Raw genomic sequence first — 24,832 nt, forward strand, 5'->3', positions numbered from 1 at the left:
TGATCGGATCCTCATCATTTTCATCAAGTTCGATAGGATCACCGTCCCGGACCAAGAAACCATAGTATCTGTCCAGTTGATGTGGTACTCTACCAGATCGCCTTAAGGGTGCTTGAACAATGGGCTCCGGATATGATCTAACCAAATCTGGTTCAGGTTCAGCAACTTGTGTCAGTTTTTCCACCTACCGAACTTCGTCAAGTTTGACCTTAGAGGCAACAGTCCCTTCACCAAGGAACTCTTTTTTCAAAAAGATTGCCTTAAGGCTGACAAACACTTTTTGCTCATCAACTAGGTAGAAGTAATACCCTTTGGTCTCTTTTGGGTACCCTATAAAATTATACTTGTCAGACCTAGGTCCAAGCTTATCCATAATTAAACGTTTAACATAAGTCGGACACCCCGAAACCCTAAGGTGAGAGAGTACTGGCTTACGTTCTATCTATATCGCATATGGCATTTTGGTTACAGACTTACTCGAAACTCTATTTAGAAGGTAACAAGCTGATTCGAGCGCATATCCCCAGAGGGAGATTGGCAGACCAGCAAACCCCATCATGGATCGAACCATATCCAACAAGGTCCAATTTCTCCTTTCAGATACACCATTATGTTGTGGTGTTCCAGAGGAGTCGACTGAGAGAGAATCCCATTCTTCCTAAGATATATCAGAAAATCATTGGAAAGGTATTCACCTCCTCGATCAGATCAAAGAGTTTTAATATACTTTCCAGTTTGTTTTTCTACCTCATTTTGGAATAGTTTGAATATTTCAAATGACTCTGATTTATGCTTCATTAAATAGACATACCCATACCTCCATAGGTCATCTGTGAAGGTTATGAAGTAGAAATATCCACCTCTTGCACTTGAGCTCATGGGTCCGCATACATCAGAATGTACCAAATCCAAGAGTTCACTGGCTCGCTCACCTTTTCTAGTAAAAGGTGATTTGGTCATTTTACCAAGAAGATAGGACTCACAGGTTGGAAGTGATTCACAATCACCTACTTCAAAAATTTCTTCTTGAGCCAACCTGTTTATCCTGTTCTTATTGATATGACCTAACCTACAGTGCCAAAGGTAGACTTCTGACACATTATCTATTCTAGGATATTTATCGAAGGTTTGAACCATATTAACAGGTTGTGATAGAAAGTAAATTCCATTATTAAGTTGTCCAACAAATATTGTAACACCATTCAAAATGATATTACAAACATTTTCTTTTATTAAAAATTGATAACCGTTCATGGCCAAAAGGCCTACAGAAATAATGTTTAATAAAAAGCTTGGACAATAGTGACATTCACTCAGAATTACATTTCGAGAATTGATTACAAAGTTCATGATTCCTAATGCTAGAATTAGAACTTTGCTTTCATCTCCAACGTTCAAGAATCTCTCACCTTTATCAAATCTCCTACTGACCTGTAGACCTTACATCGAATTGCAAATATGATAAGGGCTTCCGTATCCAATACCCAGGCAGTAGTATCAAAATGGAAAAGTTGCAAGGTGTTATCATATAAGTACCTTGCTTCTTATTCGGCCTGTTCGGGTCCAGGGAAGCAATGTATAGAAGACAGTTCCTCTTCCAGTGCCCCTGCTTCTTGCAAAAGAAGCACTCCGCCTGGCTCTGATCGGGCTTTCACTTCTTGGTCTGACCCTGTGCAGATGTCCCAGCATGCAGCTGCACCTTCTTATTCTTCTTCTTCTTGTTCTTCTTCTCCCCTTTCTTAAAGGGTCGACGACCAGAAGAAGACCCTCCCACAACATTCACCGACTCTTTATGGAGCTGGTGATCCTTCTCAAAGTTCTGCAGCAATCCCAACAAATCGTGGTAGTTCACTGCAGGCTTTATCATCCGAAAATGAGTAAGGAAGGGGAGGAAGGACTTGGGCAATGAACTAAGGATCGCATCCTTACCGAGCTGCTCGTGCAGGGGAAAGCCCAGTTTAGTTAGGCACTCAATCATTTTGATCATGTACAGTACATAATCAGTGACTGAGGCTCCATCCCTCATTCGAGCATTAAAAATAGCACAACTAGTTTTGTGCCTTTCAACGTCGTCAGGCGTGCCAAAGGAGTCATTCAACATTTGAAGCATCTCCTGTGGCTGGACATTCTCGAACCTGTGGCTGAACTCATCATTCATTGCCGCCAGCATAATGCATCGAACGGTGGTGCGATCGTTGAGCCACTTCTGATAAGTATCTCGGACCATCCCTCTAATGTTCGGGGCTGGCTCCTCAGGTGTCGGATTCGTTACTACATAAAGGATCCACTCATACTCAAGGATGATTTTTAATTTTTGATACCAGCTATCGAAATTAGGTCCCATGAGCTTGTCATTATCTAATAATAATCGGAGGGATAGAGTAGTGGCCATAGCTGCATAAAGGAAAACCAAACCTCTATTAGTACATAAATTATAAATACTAAAGACTTGGACTTTAGTCTAAAGTTTCTCTCAGTATTTTTATGAACTGGTAGCCTCAACCTCCAATTTGAGGAATTAATTTAATTTCTTAGTGGGTACTAGAATCCATACAGACTACACACGAGCTCAACTTTGGTTGGTCAACCCATGTGCATCTATAGGTAGGTTCATAACCAGTTGTTTCTCTAAACAACTTTAGTAATTGATTTTGCCCCAGAACCTAATCAGTAGGCTTTGGCCTCCACTGAAAAGATCTGATTAGGTCCAACCATTAACATGATTTGATTTGATGAATCAGACCAATAAATGATCAGGCCCGACTTTGGCCGGCCAACCTGACCACCATCAGAAAGACTCAAACCAAATTATCATATTATGAATGATAATTCTATTTAGTCAATAAGCACCAGACCTTTGGGCCTCCAATGATTATTAAACTAATGGACTCATTATCACTCACTTAATGGGAGGCTATGACTTAGTTATCAATATAACTTAATCATTTTTAGGGACCTAATAATTTTTGAGAATTTTATTAAAGGATAGATGAGAAGAAAATATCCAGCCAATTTCAATCCTCCCACTGACTTCACCAAGTCAGATTAAAAAAGATTTAATTAAAGCTGGCATTAGGAGCACCTAAATCAGTCAAATTGATTTACCTAATGACATGGGTGAGCCCTAATCACCAAGTGATCTAATCAAAACCTAATTCACTAGGTTGGCCAGGTAAGTGAGATCAGTGGTGGGGATGAGCCATTAACTCGTCAGAGATCGAATCCTACTTAAAAACCACTGGTCAAAATGCCAAACTTACCTTAGACACCAATCGGTTTATTAGTTTTAATTTGATCAACTTATTAAATAGGATTCCACCGCATAGCCATGAATTAAGTCCATCTTGGTCTAGTTAAAGATATGGACCCATTCAACTACAACTATTGAAGTTGAGTCTAGAGTATCCTTGACCTAATCTAATTCAACTTTTAATTGGATTTGACCAATTACTCTAATTTAGTCCATTTCTTTAAGCTAACCTTAGGTCTAACCCAATAATAGACCTAATCCATCTAACCCATTGACCCACAAGTTTATGCAATTGTCTTAAGTCTTAATTCATAATTCTAGACCTACTAGACAACACTTAATTCTTTTAATTAAGTATTTGGACTGATGGGTCAGGATTTGGCATTTTGAAAATAATTTTCAAATTTGAAAGGTTTTATTTTCTGTTCACCAAATATATTGACTCATTTCACAAATAGATCAGCACATTTCATAAATAGCAATCCTATTGCTAATTACATAACAAAAAATAACTCAATCAAAATAAATCATGAATATTCTTTTAGATCTTATCTAACACATTCATGATAAATTTTATAATTGAACCTTTACAATTAATTTCTTTCACTGCTTCATCTGCATGGGATATAATTGCAGCGACACCCCTACCGCCATAGGAGACCCCATCGAATGGGAGGAGAGAACCTTTAAACCCTACTTTTCTCCTATGATCGGACGGCCATGGCAACCAACCTAATTCGATTACTTGCTACTTGGATCAAGTATATCTAAATATACCAATTTCAAAATTTAAATTTCAAATTTTAAATTTTAAAATTTGAATTTCAAATTTCAAATTTCAAATTTTGAATTTCAAATTTCAAATTTTAAATTTTGAATTTCAAATTTAAAATTTTATCCAAATTTTAAATTTTAAATTTAAACTTTTAGATTACAACTTAATCTATGCATACAAATATATATATCATATCTAAGAACCCACTCTGATACCATTCGTGAGAAAAATTCAGTGCTGGGGTAAAATGGTAATTTTAAAACTTTTTCCAAATTATAATTTTATAGTGAAAAGATATTAATTAATCTAATTAATTAACATAAATTTATCCTACACTAGGATCTAAATATGATATATAGTATGCATTCATTTAAATTTGAAATTCAAATTCGAACAGTAAACACTTTACTGTAATATGTTCAGAACACAATACCTTTATGCAGGTAGTAGATCGCCGGAATCTGATCACCATCGGGAGAGTCTGATCATCATGATGTAGGCACACAGTGTGTCTAGTCTCTATGGATCGTCCACATGAAGCTCCCGATCTGATCGACTCCTCACGAGTGCTAGCTTGTTGTAGAGCCCTTTCGATGGTAAATGCTGATCGAACTCTTTCGATCGATGTCTGTCGATTCTTTGGATACACTGGATCATCAACAGATGTGCTTGAGAGAATGTTGAAGATTTCTCTGAGATTTTATGGGCTCACAACACTCGTAGCTCACTTTCTCACTTCCCAAACCCCAGGCTAAAACTCTAGGGAACTCACCGAAACCTTGCACCCACTTTTCTTTCTTTTCTTTCTTTTCCTCTTGGAAGGATATGGACTTCCTTCTCACGCACAAGACTTTTCATGCCCCAAAATTTTTCTTCAAAAAACTTCTTCTTGCACGCCCCACTCTTCTCCTCCTTTTATAACAACGTCAAACATCTTATCCAAAACAAAAGATAAAGATGAGTAATTGTACATTTGAATTCAAATCAAATTTTGAATTCAAATGGACACCAACTCATCCCATATCCACTAAAGGTGTGAGGCATGGCTTAAATTGTGCATGAAGTGATTCATGAGAAACCTTTTCTCATGTAATTAATAGGGCGTAAAAAAAGGGATAAGGTGCAAAGATTGATTGCCCATTCAAATTCAAACTTTATTTTGAATGTGAATAGCCAACTAATCATCCTTATCCATCCAATTGGCACATTAAAGTGGGGCGTGGAGAGGGCTTGGCGTGAGGAAAAAATTCATGAGAAGTTCCTTCTCATGAATCCAAATGGGTGCAATGAAAGTGAGGTGGCGCATGGAGATTGGGTCAAGATGGTTTAATTATTTAAACCAACCTAATTGAACCAAATAAGTTAGGTCCAATTAGATTAATTTAAACCCAACTTAATTAGGCTTAATTAGGCTCAATAAAATCTTAATCAAATCAAGAATTGACTAAGCCCAACCCCTGATCAAATCAGGGACCAAACCATCTCGACGATTAGGTCAACTCTTAACCTAATCGCGCCAAACCCAACTGAATCTAATTCAATTGGACTTGATCCAAAAATAATTACTCAATCAAATTGAGTTAATTAGTGATCAAATCACTAATTAAATCTCTCATAAATACTGAGTCCAAATTCGATGGGCAATCAAGCATCAGAATTCATCAATATGTAAACCTGATCGAAAAATCTCAACCAGTGGGACTCTTGACCCCGGTACCCATAATGTGTGGAACTCATGATCAGAGAATTCTGATTCTCGATCACTGAGTCCCAAACATGTAGGATTCTACATCAGCCATCAGATCAGATAAGAAACTCTAATGTGTGTGACCCCGTAGGTTCGAACCTAAGCCGGTAGCACAGGAACCAATTCCTGCACTAATCGAAGTGACCATCTAGCAATGGTACCCGACGATCGGATAGGTCGAATGGTCACAAGTGCAACACTCAGAACCTACGTGAATATGGTTACTGTATAATTCATCCTTTTGACCTCTGTGTTTAGGATGACTCAGGGTTAAACTGTCAACCCTGATCAGATCATCCGAATCGTGCTCAACTCAAACAGTCCTGTGACTCCTCACAAGGACTACCCTGGCCAAGTTTTGGTAAATTAAAACACGACTGTACACAGCTCCTGAACTGGAGTGGTCAATCCCATCTTGACACACATACCGACAAGTCAAGTACTTGACTACACCCAGCAGCCTTCCGTCACTGAATTAGAAATTCAGGTAGTCTAGTGCCTAAGTGCAGTGAGTTGCTTGCAAGTCACGTGGCGGTCTTAGGTCGGAGGGACATTTATACCCATATTCCATCGGAGCAAATCTTGACAGCAGAAATAGCTCCGGAGTCGGTCACGTTCAGTGCAGATGTACCATAACATCTCACCTGTATGCCATACCAGTGTCTCCACACTCATTAGTTAAGAGACAACCAACCTATGTAGCACACAATGACCTATGCTTGATAAACGTTATCATCCTTGGTAACAACGTATCATTTGGTCGCGAACAGATTTAAGGACTAAACGACAAATCCTTCTTTGTCGAGTCTAAATAGTCCTAAGGACTTTACCACGACATAGGAGTTCATTAGAAGATGAAATATTTTATGATGAAAAATATCAAAATAATTTTTATTAATTCATAATTCATGTACAAATACAAAAAATAAGCACAACCGTCAACAGGCTGACAATTGGCTTTGGGATACTAATCCCAACAAATAGATCAGATCTATTACCTTGCAAATTAGACATTCTAACCTTGCTGATCCAGGCTTGAGGATGATGTTGCAAACCGCACATGCATCCGGTCTCTAGGAGTTGTCCACATGAGCCCACGAATCTCAACCAGAAGTCCTGCTTTAGAAAATCAGCACAGTAAGCTAGTACTGCATTGATCTTTCTTTGATGGTTGATCAGGTGCCTCCTTCTTTTTGATTTGGACTCTTCTAAAGATGAAAAGTATGAGGAGGAATTTTAGATCTGAGACGCTCTCAAAAAACTTAAGATAGAGGAAGGAAAGAGATGAAACTAACAACCCTAGAAGAAGACCCTCTTCTTCTTCTCTTTACTCTCTCCTAGACATCCTGTCTTGTGTTATTATATCTCTGCGACCCAAGGTCTTTCTCTCTAACTTTTGGATGCCCCTAAGGTCTCTCAAATCTCAATGTTTTACAAAAATTTTATGAAGAAACTCATTTTATAGAGAGAGATATGATAGAGTCCTTGTCTAGGTCAAATACCTAGTCATGGCTTATCCAAACATGGCAAGATAAGGGGTGCCCAACACTTGGGTGCCTCCTCATTTTCATGCATGGACCACTAGAAAAGGGTGCACAATATGTGCCCTAAAAGTCATAAAAATTTTAAAAAAAATCTGGATAAATTTGATGCAAAAAGGAAAGAGTTTTGAATTTCTAAAACTCTATCTCATAGAATTTGAAATCCAAACTTATTCCTACTTTGATTTGATCCACAACTACTTTCCATGTAAGAAAGAAGAGAGAAAACCTTTTGGACATGGGAAAGACCTGGGAAAGGGCTTTTGTCACACAAAATAAGAGGAGATTGGCATGGAATAGGAGAGAGGGTGTGGGGGGGCTTATGTGGCGCAAGGTGGAATCCTAGTCTTACTAGGATTTTATCTTATGACTTGTTTTAATTTGGTTTCTCAAATCAAATCAAACCAAAATTAGATCAATCTAATTAAAATAGATCTTAATCTAATTAAAAATCTAATTTAATCAGATTAAATTAGATTTAAATCTGATTTAATTTTCTAATCAAATTAGAAATTAGGTTGACCCAAGTCCTAATTGAACTAGAACTAGTTTTTTTCTTACACTTGGCTATCCAATAAACCAATTGAACTTGATCCAATCAAGCCCAAACCAAATCTAGTTAAATTATATTCAATTAGACTTAATCTCAATCTATAGGCTTAATCAAGTTAAGCCAATTAGCAATTAAATTGCTAATTGATCCTCCTGCAATACTTGCACTAGGTTAAATGTCAATCGTATAGATCGTTTAACCCTAGAATGATTCTTAATCATTGATCAACCATCCGATCGGATCATAAAATCCAATGTGTATGACCTCATAGGTCTGAACTTAAGTTAGTAACATAGAAATAAATTTTTATACCAATCGAAGTGACCATCTAGCAATGGTACCCAACAACTAGATTTGTCGAATGTGTAGAACAACATCCTTAGAATCCATACGGATATAGTTTCCATATAATTCATCTCCTTGACCAAAATGATCATAGGATATCTCAGAGCTCAACTGTCAACTCTGATCAGGTTGTCCACATTGTATTTCAAAATTCAAATCCATCTGATGGATTACCCTGGCCAAGATTTTGCTAAATTGAAATATAGTGACTCATTCTTCTCCAACTCTTGGAGTGGTCAATCCCATCTCGATCACACTCTGACTTCGCAAGTACTTGACAATGCCCAAAAACCTTCCATCACTGAATTAAAAATTTAGTTAGTCCAGTACCAAAGCACAGTGAGTTGCTTGCAAGTCGTTGAAGTGATCTCAGATCTAAGGGACACTTATACCTATATCCCATCAGAGTTATTCTTAACAGTAGAATGCTCTGGAGTTGGTCACGTTCAATGATGATGTACTCTTACATCTCACCTGTATGCCATACCAGTGTCTCCAGACTCTTTGGTTAAGAGGACAACCAACCCATATGGCCTACAGTGATCTATGCTCGATAGAAGCTGTCGTCCTTATTAACAGCTTATCATTTGATCGTGAATAGTTTTAAGGACTAATCGATAAATCCTCTCTTTATCGAATCTGAATAGTCCTAAAGACTTCATCATAACAATGGAGTTCATTAGAAGATGAAAGCTTATGATGAAAATGCCAAATATATTTTATTTATTAACAAATCAATTACCATACGTGGTTGCTCAACCATCAACAGCTTGACGATTAGCTTTTGAGGCATATTTCCCAACAACTCCCATTTGTCCTAAATTCACTCGGCACAGTATCTAATATCCATCTTTGACATGTGCTTGTCGAACTCCTTTATTGCCAAGGCTTTAGTGAAGGGGTCGGCCAGGTTCTTTTTTTCGTCGATCTTCTGAAAGTCGACGTCACCTCGATCCACGATCTCTCGGATCAGGTGGAAGTGGTGCAAAATATGCTTCATCCGCTGGTGTACTTTGGGTTCCTTCATCTGAGCTATGGCACCAGTGCTGTCATAGTAGAGCAAGACCGAACCATCGAGGGAGGGTGCTACTCCGAGCTCAGTGATGAATTTTCTCAGCCACACAGCTTCCTTTGCGGCATCCGATGCTGCAATGTACTCCACCTCACAAACAGAGTCTGCCACAGTATGCTGCTAGAAACTCTTCCAGTAGATAGATCCACCATTCAGAGTAAAGATATAGCCTGATATGCTTCCACTGTCGTCATGGTCAGAATAAAAGCTGGAGTCTGTGAACCCCACAAGTTTTAGATCTGACTCGCCATAAACCAACCATTGGTCCTTAGTATTTCTCAAATACTTAAGGATGGCTTTAACTACTTTCCAGTGGTTTTCTTTAGGATCAGATTGGCATCTACTCACTACTCCTAGTGAGTATGCCACATCTGATCTTGTACATATCATGACGTACATGATAGATCCCATGGTCGAATCATATGGGACTCTACTCATACACTCTCTCTCTTCAGGAGTTGTCGGACAATCCTTCTTAGAGAGAAAAATTATATGGTCTATCGATAGATAGCCCTTCTTGGAATTCTAAATGCGGAACATCTTCAGCACAGTGTCTATGTACGTGGACTAGGATAACCCAAGCATCTTTTTAGATCTATCCCTATAGATCTTCATCCCTAGGATGTAGGATGCTTTACCCAAGTCCTTCATAGAGAACTGCGATGACAACCAAACTTTTATTTCCTGTAGTGCAGGGATGTCTTCTCGATTAAGAGAATATCATCTACATACAAGATAAGAAATACCACAACTGGACCATTTGCCCATTTATAGATGCATGGCTCTTCTCCATTCTTAGAGAAGCCATATGTTTTGATCACCTTATCAAAATGCATGTTCCAACTCTGAGAAGCTTGCTTCAATCCATAAATAGATCTCTGAAGCTTGCACACCTTGGACTCATCTGTAGATGTGAACCCCTCAGGTTGTACCATATACACCTCTTTAGTCAGCTCTCCATTCAGGAAAGCTGTCTTTACATCCATTTGCCAGATCTCATAATCCAAATGGGCAGCTATTGCAAGCATTATCCGAATGAATTTGAGCATTGCCACAGGAGAAAATATCTCATCATAGTCAATACCATAACGTTGACGATACCCTTGGTAACTAGACGGGCTTTATAGATCTCCACTTTTTCGTTTGCGCCCCTTTTCCTTTTGAACACCCATTTACACCCAATGGGTTTAACCCCTTCAAGTGGGTCAATCAATGTCCATACATCGTTGATCTTCATGGACTCCATTTCGGATTTCATGGCTTCAAGTCATTTCTCGAAATCAGATCTCTGCATTGCATCCATATAGGTGATCGAATCCTCATCATTCTCATCGAGTTCGATGGGATCACCATCTCCATAGTATCTATCCGACTGATGCGGTACTCTACCAGATCGTCTTAATGGTGCAGGTACAATGGGCTCCTGATCTGATCTAATCAAATCTGACTCAGGTTCAGCTATTGATGTCATCCTTCTACACTTCATCAAGTACCTTAGAGGCAACGGTTCCTTCACCAAGGAACTCTTTTCTAAAAAAATTATCTTAAGACTGATGAACACCTTTTGTTCATCAGCATGGTAGAAAAAATATCCTTTGGTCTCTTTGGGGTGCCCTATGAATGTGCATTTGTTAGACCTAGGTCCATGTTTGTCTGTGACTAATCATTTGACATAGGCCGGGCACCCCCAGACCCTAAGGTGTGAAAGTGCTGGCTTACATCCTGTCCATATCTCATATGAAATCTTAATTACAGACTTACTTGGAATCCTATTTAACAGACAACAGGCCGATTCGAGTGCATATCCTCAGAACGATATCGGCAAGCTGGCAAAATCCATCATGGATCGGACCATGTCTAACAGAGTCTGATTTCTCCTTTCAGACACACTATTATGCTGTGGTGTTTCTAGAGGAGTCCATTGGGAGAGAATCTCATTCTCTCCTAGATATGTGAGTGTCTCGCCCCCGACCCGAGATTGTGAATCGAGGGTCGCGGCAACCGCCGCATACTTATGAAGAACTCTCTCCATAAGCATGCAAGGCATCTCATCACGATATCAATGCATCACAACGGAATAAATTCAAATAATTATTATTCAACTGTAATTCAAGTAATTAAATCAAATGTCTTACATCCAATAAAATTTAACTAAAAATAAAACAATAGATCGAAGTTTATTGAAGTTGACAATGCTAAATGTCGCCTCTAAAAGCTCTGTCCCAATATTTCTTCCCATGCTCGAAATTAATTATCTGAATCTGAAAAATAGAAAGAAAGGTAATGAGCTAGACAGCCCAATAAGTAACAAGTATCTCTACCAGATATTTCAGATATTATATAATTTTCAAGAATAATACTGCAAATAAACATAAGAGTATATTTCATGCTGATTTAATACAAATCAATATTTTCAAATATTCACATATAATATAATCATAAATCCGATTCGATTCAAAACACTCGTAACTCAACAGCCTTGACTATGACCAACGTTTAACCCCCATGGGCGGGGTCCACAGAATACCAGCGCACAACCTCCACTGGCAGGATCCACAAATACCAGTGCACAACCCCCACTGACAGGGTCCACAAACAGCAGCGCACAACCCCCACTGGTAGGATCCACTGAGTACCAACATATAATTCCCATTGGCGGGGCCCACTGAAACATAGTTAGACTGAGAGCATAAATCCGATCTGTATCAAAATACTTTGAATCATAATATATCATAATTTTTCACTGAATATGTGCATAATTCGACGTACCATAATATTTCAAAAGCACTTTTCATACAAAACATAATTTCATAAATCATGCATAATTTCAGAGAATAATTATTTATTTTCAGAATAAATATGGAATATCTCGAGAAGAGGATTCATTACTTACCTTTCACGGAGCATTGAACAAATAGATCGACTAACTTCTAATAGATTCTTCCGCACCTATTATCCAAAATTATATTTTTACATTAATTTTAATTCAAAATTAAATCTAAACAAATCCCAATTCAAAACTCACTTAAAATCGACTCCTTCCTAAACTCGATCAAAATCATCAGATGAAGCCTTCCACTTCACTAATCCTAGAAAATAACTTTAGAGAGAGAGAAATCCATCAAGAGAGAGAAACAATCTAGAGAGAGAAAATTCTAGAGAGAGAAAGTGGAGAGAGAAAGTTCAATTCCAGAGAGAGAAAGTTAGGGTTCAGACTGAAAGAAGAGAGAGAAACTCTCTCTCTCATCATTTCATTTTTTTTATTATTATTTATTTATTTATTTATTATATATATATATATATATATATTTTGTTATTATTATTATTATTATATTTATTCTTTTCTTTTCTTTTCTTTTCTTTTTCTCTTTTTTCTTCTTTTTCTTCTTTTTCTTTTCTTTTCTTTTCTTCTTTTTCTTTTTTTCTTTTCTTTTTCTTTTCTTTTCTTTTTCTTCTTCTTCTTCTTCTCGGCTCTTCCGTGCCGGAACAGGGGACCGGCGTCCCCTCCTTTTGTCGGGCCGTTCAGGCCACGTCGCCGCAGCGGAGGCCGACGGCAGACGGAGGCCACTCCCCCGATCAAGGAGGAGCGTGGCCGGCGATCAATTGCGATCGCCAGTGCTGAAAAATTCACGGGAAAGAGACCAAAACAGAGGTCCCTTTCTCCGATCAGAAATCGCGACTCTCGTCGTCGGCAGCTGCGCACAAGAGCATGGGAGGAAGGAGATGAAAGAGGGGAAGAAGAAGGAGACTCACCTCGGCCTCCGGTGACCTCGTCGGTGGGCAATCACGACGAGAATCAAAACGGTGTCCGCAGCTCTACTTCAGAAAAATCGGAGAGGAAAAGAGGGGAAAAGGGCTGATGTTGGGTTTCTAGGAAGGAGGAGGTCTTCTTATAGAGGACCCTAGGACTCCGAGGGGTCCTAGGATTCCCGATTTTTCCCGGTCTCGCGGAGAAGAAGACTCCTATCGGGAGTCTTCTTCCCGGTTTGAATCCTCTATTTTTTTTTTTTTTTCATTTTGGGCTTTTTGCTGAGATTCTTACATGGGCCTCGGGCTATCACATTCTCCACCCCTAAAAAAAAATTTCATCCTCGAAATTTTTTCTTGCCTGAGTCTTCATAGTTTCTTCCTTAAATCTCATCCATAAATATTTTAATATTCTAATTCTTGATATAAATTATTCTTAAATCATTTCATAAGAAAAAAGTCAATACATTAATTTCAATCTGAAATGAAACCATTCATTTTCTTATTTATCAAGATCAACATCTCAAAGATTTTCAATATTTCAAAATTTCAAAATTATGATCTCATTTTCTGTAAAATAATGTTTAATATCTCATGACTCAAGTCAAATCTATCTCTTGTGAATAGAAGAAGGTCAATGTCTCTATTCTTGCATAAGAACTTCATTCATCATCATCCATTTATTTCTTTATTTATTTCAAAATATTAACCACTCTTAATTCCAACCCATCATAAGATAGGAAAAACATACTTCTATGAATCACATGATGACATCCCAATTAATCAAAATTCAAAAATATTTCTTCTTATTCGTACTTTCAAAATTCAAAAATCTTATTAGATTCATTTATCTATTTGTTAGGATGGGTTTATTATGATGCTCATGCTTTAACGTCCCAATATTCCTAATATTTACCCACCTACACTCATACTATGTCAAATTCTATGTGTCATAATTTATCCACTTATGCTCTGATACCATATTAATTGTCACGCCCCCGACCCGAGATTGTGAATCGAGGGTCGCGGCAACTGCCGCATACTTATGAAGAACTCTCTCCATAAGCATGCAAGGCATCTCATCACGATATCAATGCATCACAGCGGAATAAATTCAAATAATTATTATTCAACTGTAATTCAAATAATTAAATCAAATGTCTTACATCCAATAAAATTTTACTAAAACTAAAATAATAGATCTAAGTTTATTGAAGTTGACAATGCTAAATCTCGCCTCTAAAAGCTCTGTCCCAATATTTCTTTCCACGCTCGAAATTAATTATCTGAATCTGAAAAATAGAAAGAAAGGTAATGAGCTAGACAGCCCAGTAAGTAACAAGTATCTCTACCAGATATTTAGATATTATATAATTTTTAAGAATAATACTGCAAATAAACATAAGAGTATATTTCATGCTGATTTAATACAAATCAATATTTTCAAATATTCACATATAATATAATCATAAATCTGATTCGATTCAAAACACTCGTAACTCAACAGCCTTGACTATGATCAACGTTTAACCTCCATTGGCGGGGTCCACAGAATACCAGCACACAACCCCCACTGGCAGGGTCCACAAATACCAACGCACAACCCCCACTGGCAGGGTCCACTGAGTACCAACGTATAATCTCCATTGGCGGGCCCACTGAAACATAGTTAGACTGAGAGCATAAATCCGATCTGTATCAAAACACTTTGAATCATAATATATCATAATTTTTCACTGAATATGTGCATAATTCAACGTACCATAATATTTCAAAAGCACTTTTCTTACAAAACATAATTTTATAAATCATGCATAATTTCAGAGAATAATTATTTATTTTCAGAATAAATATGAAATATCTCGAGAAGATGATTTATTACTTACCTTTCACGGAGAACTGAACAATAGATCGACTAACTTCTAGTAGATTCTCCGTGCCTATTATCCAAAATTATATTTTTACATTAATTTTAATTCAAAATTAAATCTAAACAAATCCCAATTCAAAACCTCATTTAAAATCGACTCCTTCCTAAACTCGATCAAAATCATCAGATGAAGCCTTCCACTTCGCTAATCCTAGAGGAATGACTTTAGAGAGAGAAAATCCATCAAGAAGAGAAATAATCTAGAGAGAGAAAATTCTAGAGAGAGAAAGTGGAGAAGAAGTCCAATTCTAGAGAGAGAATGTCAGGGTTCAGACTGAAAGAAGAGAGAGAAGAGAGAGAAACTCTCTCTCTCATCATTTCATTTTATTATTATTATTATTATTATTATTATTATTATTTTATTTATTTATTTATTTATTTATTTATTTATATATAAGTATATATATATATATTTTGTTATTATTATTATTATTATATTTATTTTTTCTTTTCTTTTCTTTTCTTTTCTTTTTCTCTTTTTTCTTCTTTTTCTTCTTTTTCTTTTCTTTTCTTTTCTTCTTTTTCTTCTTTTCTTTTCTTTTTCTTTTCTTTTCTTTTTCTTCTTCTTCTTCTTCTCGGCTCTTCCCACGCCAGAACAGGGGACGACGTCCCCTCCTTTTGTCGGGCCGTTCAGGCCACGATCATCATGGTGGAGGCCGGCGGTAGACGGGGGCCACTCCCTCGGTCACGGAGGAGTATGGCCGGCGATCAATTGCGATCGTCGGTGCTGAAAAATTCACGGGAAAGAGATCAAAACAGAGGTCCCTTTCTCCGATCGAAAATCGACGACTCTCGTCGCCGGCAGCCGCGCACAAGAGCATGGGAGGAAGGAGAAGAAAGAGGGGAAGAAGAAGGAGACTCACCTCGGCCTCCGGTGACCTCGTCGGCGGGCATCATGACGAGAATCAAAACGATGTCCGCAGCTCTACTTCAAGAAAATCGGAGAGGAAAAGAGGGGAAAAGGGCTGATGTTGGGTTTCTAGGAAGGAGGAGGTCTTCTTATAGAGGATCCTAGGACTCCGAGGGGTCCTAGGATTCCCGATTTTGCCCGGTCTCACCGGAGAAGAAGACTCCTATCGGGAGTCTTCTTCCCGGTTTGAATCCTTGTTTTTTTTTTTTTTTTTCGTTTTGGGCTTTTTGCTAGGATTCTTACATGGGCCTCGGGCTATCACAGTGAGAAACTCACTAGAAAGATATTTCCTCTTTGGTTAGATCGAAGAGTTTTAATACTCTTCCCAATTTATTTTTCTACATCATTTCGAAATCATTTGAATATTTCAAATGAATCCAACTTATATTTTATCAGATAGACATATCCATATCTAGATAGATCATCCATGAAAGTTATGAAGCAGAAATATCCACCTCTAGCACTTGTGCTCATGGGCCCGTATACATCAGTATGTACTAGGCCCAAGAGCTCAGTAGCTCTCTCACCTTTTCCAATAAAAGGTGACTTGGTCATTTTATCAAGAAGACAGGACTCACAGGTTGGAAATGATTCACAATCACTGACTTCGAGGATTTTTTCTTGAGTCATCCTATTTATTCTGTTCTTATTTATATGACCAGACTACAGTGCCATAAGTAGATATTTGACACACTATCTAATCTAGGGTGCTTGCCAGTAGAATAGACTCTTATCGGGCTTGATCTTTTTGGTCTGGCCCTACACTGATGTCCCAGCCTGAACTTGCACCTTCTTCACTTTCTTCTTCTTGTTCTTCTTCCCTTTCTCAATAGGTCGGGAACCAGAAGATGAACCTCCCATTAAGTTCACCGACTCCTTATGGAGTTGGTGATTTTTTTCAAAGTTTTGAAGCAACCCCAGTACCCGTGGTATTTTACTTCAGGCTTTGTCACTCTATAATGAGTGAGGAATGGGAGATAAGACTTGGGCAGCGAGTTCAGTATTGCATCTTTCTCAAGCTGCTCATGCAAGAAAAAGCTGAGCTTGCTCAATCATTCCATCAGCTCGATCATGTACAATACATGATCAGTGACAGAGGCACCATCCCGTATTTTGGCATTGAAGATGGCACAACTAGTCTTGTGCCTCTCCACGTCATTGGGTGTGCCAAAGGCATCCTCCAACACTTGAAGCATGTCCTTTGGCTGAGCTATCTCAAATCTATGACTAAACTCGTCGCTCATGACAGCCAGCATGATACAGCGCACTGTGGTCTGATCACTGAGCCACTTCTGGTAAGTGTCTCTGACTGTTCCACGTGCATTGGCAGCTGGCTCCTCAGGTGCAGAATCTATTATCACATATAGAATCCGTTCATGCTCCAAGACTATCTTCAACTTTCGATACCAGCTATCGAAGTTTGGTCCCACCAACTTATCATTGTCCAATAATGATCGGAGCGATAGGGAAGTGGCCATATCTGCTCAAAGGAAAATCATAACCTAATTAGTAATTGATTCATTAAACCTAAAAATTTAGACTTTAATCAAAAGGTTTCTTCCATTATTTTATTCGAATTGATAGCCTCTACCTCCAATTCGAGGAATTACCCTAATTCCTTAATGGGTACTAAAATCTACTTAGACTGCACACAAGCCCAACTTTGGTTGGCCAACCTATGTACATCTATGGGTAGGTTCATAATCAATTATTTTTTTAAATAATTTTTAGTAATTTTAATTTTGCCCCAGAAACTTAATCAGTAGGCTTTGGCCTCCACTGTAAGGATCCGGTTAGGTCCAAGCATTAACATGACCATACTTGGTGCATCTAACCAACAAATGATTAAGCCCAACTTTGGTTGGCTCACTTAACCACCATTAGAGAGACACCTTAATGGGAGGCTATGACTCAGTTATCTCCATAACTTTATCATTTTAAAGACCTAATAATTTTAGAGGATTTAAATGATTTAGAGATTGAGGTCAGATGAACCAACTTATCATGATCCTCCCACTGGCTTCACCAAGTCAGCTTAAGGGAGACCATCAAAAGGGCTGGTCTAGGAGCACCTAAATTAGTCACACTGATTTACCTAGCTGATATGGGTTAGCTCGAATAGTCAAGTGATCTGATCAAAATATAATTTCACCAAGAGACCAGATAATTTCGATCAATGGGAGGGTCGGCCAAAGCTTGCCTTAGACACCATAAAAAATGGCCAGATAAGCGGGTTCCCAATTAAAAACCACTGGTCTGGTTTACCTTAGACACCAACTGGTTTAATTAGTTTTGATTAGATCAACCTAGCAGTTCGTGCTGACCGCTTAGCCAAGAATTAAGTCCATTTGGTTCTCGTTAAAGACATAGACTTGACCAACTACAACTATTGTAATTGATCTAGAGAAATCCTTGACCTAATCTAAGACAACAATTGATTAGATTTAGTCAATTCTCTAATTAAGTCCATCTTTAATCCAACCATAGGTCTAACCCAATTAATGGATCTAATTCTCACTAACCCATTAACCCAATGTGTTATGTTTTGTGTCTTAGATTCTTCAATTCACAATCCTAGAACCTAATCAAACAACTTCTTAATTTTTAATTAAGTTTTGGGCTGAGGGTTGGGTTTGGCTTTTCAAAAATAATTTTTATGTTTGTAAAATAATTTTACAATATAGTTCTACTAACTATATTGCATATTTGATTCATAATCAAGATGCAAATGAAATAAACATGAAACTACTTTAGATCTAGTCTAAACAGGTTCATGTAATTGAAATAATTTCAACTTTAAATATTTTTTTTGCACAAAAATTATTAACAAAGAGATTTTATTTCAGATTTAAATATCTTTTAAATCTAATAAATCATAAATTTAATCTAGATCATACCTAACAAATTTATGATTAAAGATAGATCTACATGAACTAGGACAACCTTTACACCATAAGGGGTAAACCTTACAGCAGGACAACCGTGCAGTTCATGATTGATCTAAAATTTTAATTTTAAATTTAATAATAAGATTATAAATTAGATCTAATCTAAAAAATAATCTAAGCATGTATAAATAATCATGTAATAAACAACCTGGCTCTGATATCAATTGAAGGAACCAGATCTAGGGTTTCAGGGTTAGATCTTGAAACTTTTTAAGATCAGATAGCAGAAGACTAAAATAAATCAAAATTTATTTTATAAAACCAGAAAATTTTTAGATCTAAGATTTTATTATATGCTTACTACATAGCATTAAATCAAAAATTAAAATATATAGAGCATGAACTACATGTTGATCATATCAACATGTTTCTATACTACATTTGATGTATGTATTAAAAAATAGATCAGATCTATTACCTTGTAAGTTAGATGTTCTAACCTTGCTGATCCAGGCTTGAGGATGATGTTGCAAACTGCACACACGTCTGGTCTCTAGGAGTCATCCACACGAGCCCACGAATCTTGACCAGAAGTCCTGCTTCAAGAAATCAGCACAGTATGCTAGTACTCCGCTGATTATTCTTTGATGGTTGATCAGGTGCCTCTTTCTTCTTGATTTGGGCTCTTCTAATGATGAGAAGTAGGAGGAGGAGTTTTAGATTTGAGATGCTCTCAGAAAACTCAGGTTGGAGGAAGGGAAGAGATGAAACTAACAACCCTAGAAGAAGACCCTCTTCTTCTTCTCTTTACTCTCTCCTAGATACCCTGTCTTGTGTCTATTATATTTCTATGACCCAAAGGTTTTTCTCTCTAATTTTTGGATACCCCAAATGTCTCTCAAATCTCTATGTTCTATAAAAATTTCATAAAAAACTTATTTTATAGAGAGAGATATGATAGAGTCCTTGTCTTGGTCAAATACCTAGTCAAGGCTTATCCAAACATGGCAAGATAAGGGGCGTCCAACTCTTGGGCACCTCCTCATTTTCATGCATGGACCATCAGAAAAGGGTGCACAATGTGTGCCCTAAAAGCTATGAAAATATCAAAAAAAATCTGGATAAATTTGGTGCAAAAAGGAAAGTGTTTTGGATTTCTAAAACTCTATCTCATAGAATTTGAAATCCAAACTTATTTCTACTTTGATTTGATTCACAACTACTTTCCATGTAAGAAAGAGGAGAGGAAACCTTTTGGACATGGGAAAGATCTGGGAGATGGCTTTTGTCACACAAAATAAGAGGGGATTGGTGTGGAATAAGAGAGAGGACGTGGGGGGGGGGGCTTATGTGGTGCAAGGTGGAATCCTAGTCTTACTAGGATTTTATCTTATAACTTATTTTAATTTGGTTTCTCAAATCAAATCAAACCAAAATTAGATCAACCCAATTAAAATAGATCTTAACCCAATTAAAAATCTAATTTAATTAGATTAAATTATATTTGAATTTGATCTAATTTTTTAATCAAATTAGAAATTAGGTTGACCCAAGTCCTAATTGAACTAGGACTAGTTTTTTTTCTTACACTTGGCTTATCCAATAAATCAATTGGACTTGATTCAATCAAGCCCAAAATAAATCTAATTAAATTATATTCAATTAGACTTAATCTCAACCTATTGAATTAATTAAATTAAGCCAATTAGCAATCAAATTGCTAATCGATCCTTCTGCAACACTTGCACTAGGTTAAATGTCAATGTATTGATCGTTTAACCCTAGAATGATTCTTAATCATTGATCAACCATCCGATCGGATCGTGAACTCTAATGTGTGTGACCTCATAGGTTCGAACCTAAGTCAGTAGCATAGAAATAAATTTTTATACCAATCGAAGTGACCATCTAGCAATGGTACCTGACGACCGGATAGGTCGAATGTGTAGAACAACATCCTTAGAACCCATGCGGATATAGTTTCCATATAATTCATCCCCCGACCAAAGTGATCATAGGACACCTCAAAGTTCAACTGTCAACTCAAATCAGGTTGTCCACATTATATTTCAAAATATCAAATCCATCTGATGGATTACCCTGGCCAAGGTTTTACTAAATTGATATACAGTGACTCATTCTTCTCCAACTCTTAGAGTGGTCAATCCCATCTCGATCACACTCTGACTTTGTAAGTACATGACTATACCCAGAAGCCTTTCGTCACTGAATTAGAAATTCAGTTAGTCTAGTACCAAAGCACAGTGAGTTGCTTGCATCTCACTGAGGTGATCTCAGGTCTAAGGGACACTTTTACCTATATCCCTTCAGAGTCTTTCTTGACAGCAGAATGCTCTGGAGTTGGTCACGTTCAATGATGATGTACCCTTACATCTCACCTGTATTCCATACCAGTGTCTCCACACTCTTTGGTTAAGAGGACAACCAACCCATATGGCCTACAGCGACCTATGCTCGATAGAAGATGTCGTCCTTATTAACAGCCTATCATTTGGTCGTGAACAGTTTTAAGGATTAATCGATAAATCCTCTCTTTATCGAATCTGAATAGTCCTAAGGACTTCATCATAAAACAGAGTTCATTAGAAGATGAAAGCTTATGATAAAAATATCAAATATATTTTATTTATTAATAAATCAATTACCATACTTGGTTGCTCAACCATCAATAGCTTGACGATTGGCTTTTGGGATATATTTCCTAACACTTATTCTAAGGTTATTATTTTATCTCTTCCCTTCTTCATCTTGAGTTTTTCTGAGAGTGTCTCAAATCTAAAACTCCTTCTCCTACTTCTCATCTTTGGAAGAGTCCAAATCAAAAAGAAGAAGGCACCTAATCAACCATCGAAGAAGGATCAGTGCAGTACTAGTATACTGTGCTGATTTTCTGAAGCAGGATTTTTGGTCGAGATTCGTGGGCTCATGTGGATGAATCCTAGAGACTGGACGTGTGTGCAGTTTACAACATCATCCTCAAGCCTAGATCAGTAAGGTTAGAATGTCTAACTTGCAAGGTAATAGATCTGATCTATTATTTAATACATACATTAGATGTAGTATAGAAACATATTGATATGATCAACATGTAGCTCATACTCTATATATTTTAATTTTTGATTTAATGCTATGTAATAATCATATAATAGGATTTAGATCTAAGAATTCTTTAATTTTAGAAAATAAATTTTAATTTATTTTAGTCTTCCGCTGCCTGATCTTGAAAAAGTTTCAAGATCTAACCGTGAAACCCTAGATCTAGTTCTTATAGTGATCTCAGGTCTAAGGGACACTTATACCTATATCCCATCAGAGATATTCTTGACAGTAGAATGCTCTGGAGTTGGTCATGCTCAATGATGATATATCCTTACATCTCACCTGTATGCCATACCAGTGTCTCCACACTCCTAGGTTAAGAGGACAACCAACCCATATGGCCTACAACGACCTATGCTCGATAGAAGCAGTCATCCTTATTAATAGTCTATCATTTGATGTGAACAATTTTAAGGACTAATCAATAAATCCTCTCTTTATCAACTTAAATAGTCCTAAGGACTTCATCATAACAACAGAGTTCGTTAGAAGATGAAAGCTTATGATGAAAATACCAAAAGTATATTTTATTTATTAACAAATCAATTACAATACTTGGTTGCTCAACCGTCAATGGCTTGATGATTGGCTTTTGAGATATATTTTCAAACAAGTGATTAATCTAGATAGATCGGTACATAGATCACTTTCTCTGGGATAGATGAGTCTCAAGTCTATGATGTGGAGACACTGAGAAGAGTGTGGGTGGTTATTAAAAAATATCGGCACTAAAAGTAATCATACGAGAAATCACGTGGATATCTACTCACTTGTCAATGATCATCTCCATACTGTAGTGGTGTGAGTGGTTCATTGACCTGTGGTGCCTCGACTGCTCATAGTGAGGTTGCTACAGTTTGACTGCACATAAACATAGTCTCCAAGCCATTTGGATCCTTATCGTGTATGTTGACTACAGCAAGTTCACTATAGGAGTAGAGTGCATACTTAGAAGTAATCTATTGATCTTAGTAGATAAAGAGTAGTCCTATGAGATTTGAGAAGTTAAGTCTATAAGTCTATGGCTATAGCTGTTAGAAAACATAGACAATTTCATATATGTATTTCAAATATTTTTGAAATAATATATAGCGGAAGATAACTAGATTAATCATATTAACCTAACGTGCATATGATCTAATCATCAAATCAACCTACTCTAAGATCAATGACATGATATGTTGCATATAAAATCTAAAATGAACAGAAGATAAAATCAGCATGCATACATGTGAGCAGTAGATCAGATCTACCTTTATTCTGAGTTCAAACTTGATATTTGAGTGCAGGTCGATGATTGTTGTGGCTGAGAGATATGGTAAAGATGATCCTCATTGGTTGCTCATAGCCACACATGTGTCCGACCTCAACGAAAAGTCCACTCGAAGTCCCGATTTGATCAATCTCCTCGAGAGTGCTAGCTCGCACGAAGACCATCTTATTGGCTGATCTAGATCTTTTCTTCAAATCTCTCGAATCTTTTAGAGGTTGAAGAAGGACATCTAGAGGAGATGAGGATGAGGAAGAAGTATGGAGAGGAGACACTCTTCTCTCTTTTTTTTTTCTCTTCCCAAACACTTAGGATCAAACCCTAAAAATCTAGGTTTTGTGCTCACCCAAGAGAAGAGGACTCTCCTCTTCTTTAACGCCATGAACCCAAACACCAAGCCTTCACATTGTGAAAGGCCTCTTTCTGATCTCTTACATGTACAAAAGAGAAAAATAAACCCCTTTATTTTTGCATGAAAGAAGATAGGGTTTGAAGAGTCCTAAAGATGTTGGACTCTTGATGTGTTGTCGCCCCCTCTCCCAATTTCATGCCAAATAAAATATGGGATGCCCCAACCCAATATTTTCTATGGTAAAATCAGATCTCCATCTAATTTTTTAGATTAAAAAATTTCCTTTTGTCACACAAAAAAAAGGGAAAAGAAGGAACTGGGCGGCAAGGTTTGGATAAAGTCAAACATTATCCATATATTGTAACCAATTCAAATCAAATTTAAACTTACCTTTTATGATCAGATTTTATCCATATTTGGATGTGAGAAAGGGATGGCAGAACACTCTTTTGGTTTGAAGAAATCTCATGCAAAACTTTTCAGCATGGAGAAAAGGTGGGCATCCTAAATCTTGATGACTCATGGAAGGAGTACAACATTATATGGACTCTTGATTTTCTTATTTGACTCAAAACCAAATCTCATCTGGTTAAGCCCAAATAAATAGATGAAATTCAATCTAGTTAGGTTCATAATTTTTTAATCAAATTTTAATCAAATTAGAAATTGATTGAACCAAAGTTCTGATCAAATTAAGGATAATTCTTCTTTAGCGATTAGGTCATCTTATAGCCTAATCGAGTCAAACCTAATTGAATCTAATTTAATTAAATTTTATCTAATTCTCTTTGCTCAATTAAATTAAATTAATTAGTAATTTAATTACTAATTAATCTTCTATTAATTTACTAACACTTAGTGAATAAATTATTATAATTTTTGCATAAGATTAACCATCAATCGAATTGATGATTAAACCCTTAAACGATTCTCAATCATTGATTAGCCACATAATCAGTCAAAAACATCTTTTAGTGTGACTCTATAGGTTCGAACCTAAGTCAGTAGCACAGAAATAAATTTTTGAACCAATCGATGTAACCATCTAGCAATGGGACCCAACATCCGATAGATTGAATGATAGTGAAGCAACATTCAAGAACCTACTAGCATATAGTTATCGTATAATTCATCTCTTTGATCCTAATGCTCAAAGATGACCTAAAATTTAACTGTCAACCCTAGATAAGTTATCCACATTATATTTTAATCTTTCAAATCCATCACATGGATTACTCGGGCCTAGGTTTTACTAAATTGAAATACACTGATGCATTAACTCCTACTTGTTTGGAGGAGTCAATCCCATCTTGACTCATGCACTGACTTGAT

This window comes from Elaeis guineensis, chromosome 8 (genome assembly GCF_000442705.2).
Source record: "Elaeis guineensis isolate ETL-2024a chromosome 8, EG11, whole genome shotgun sequence".
NCBI lineage: Eukaryota > Viridiplantae > Streptophyta > Magnoliopsida > Arecales > Arecaceae > Elaeis > Elaeis guineensis.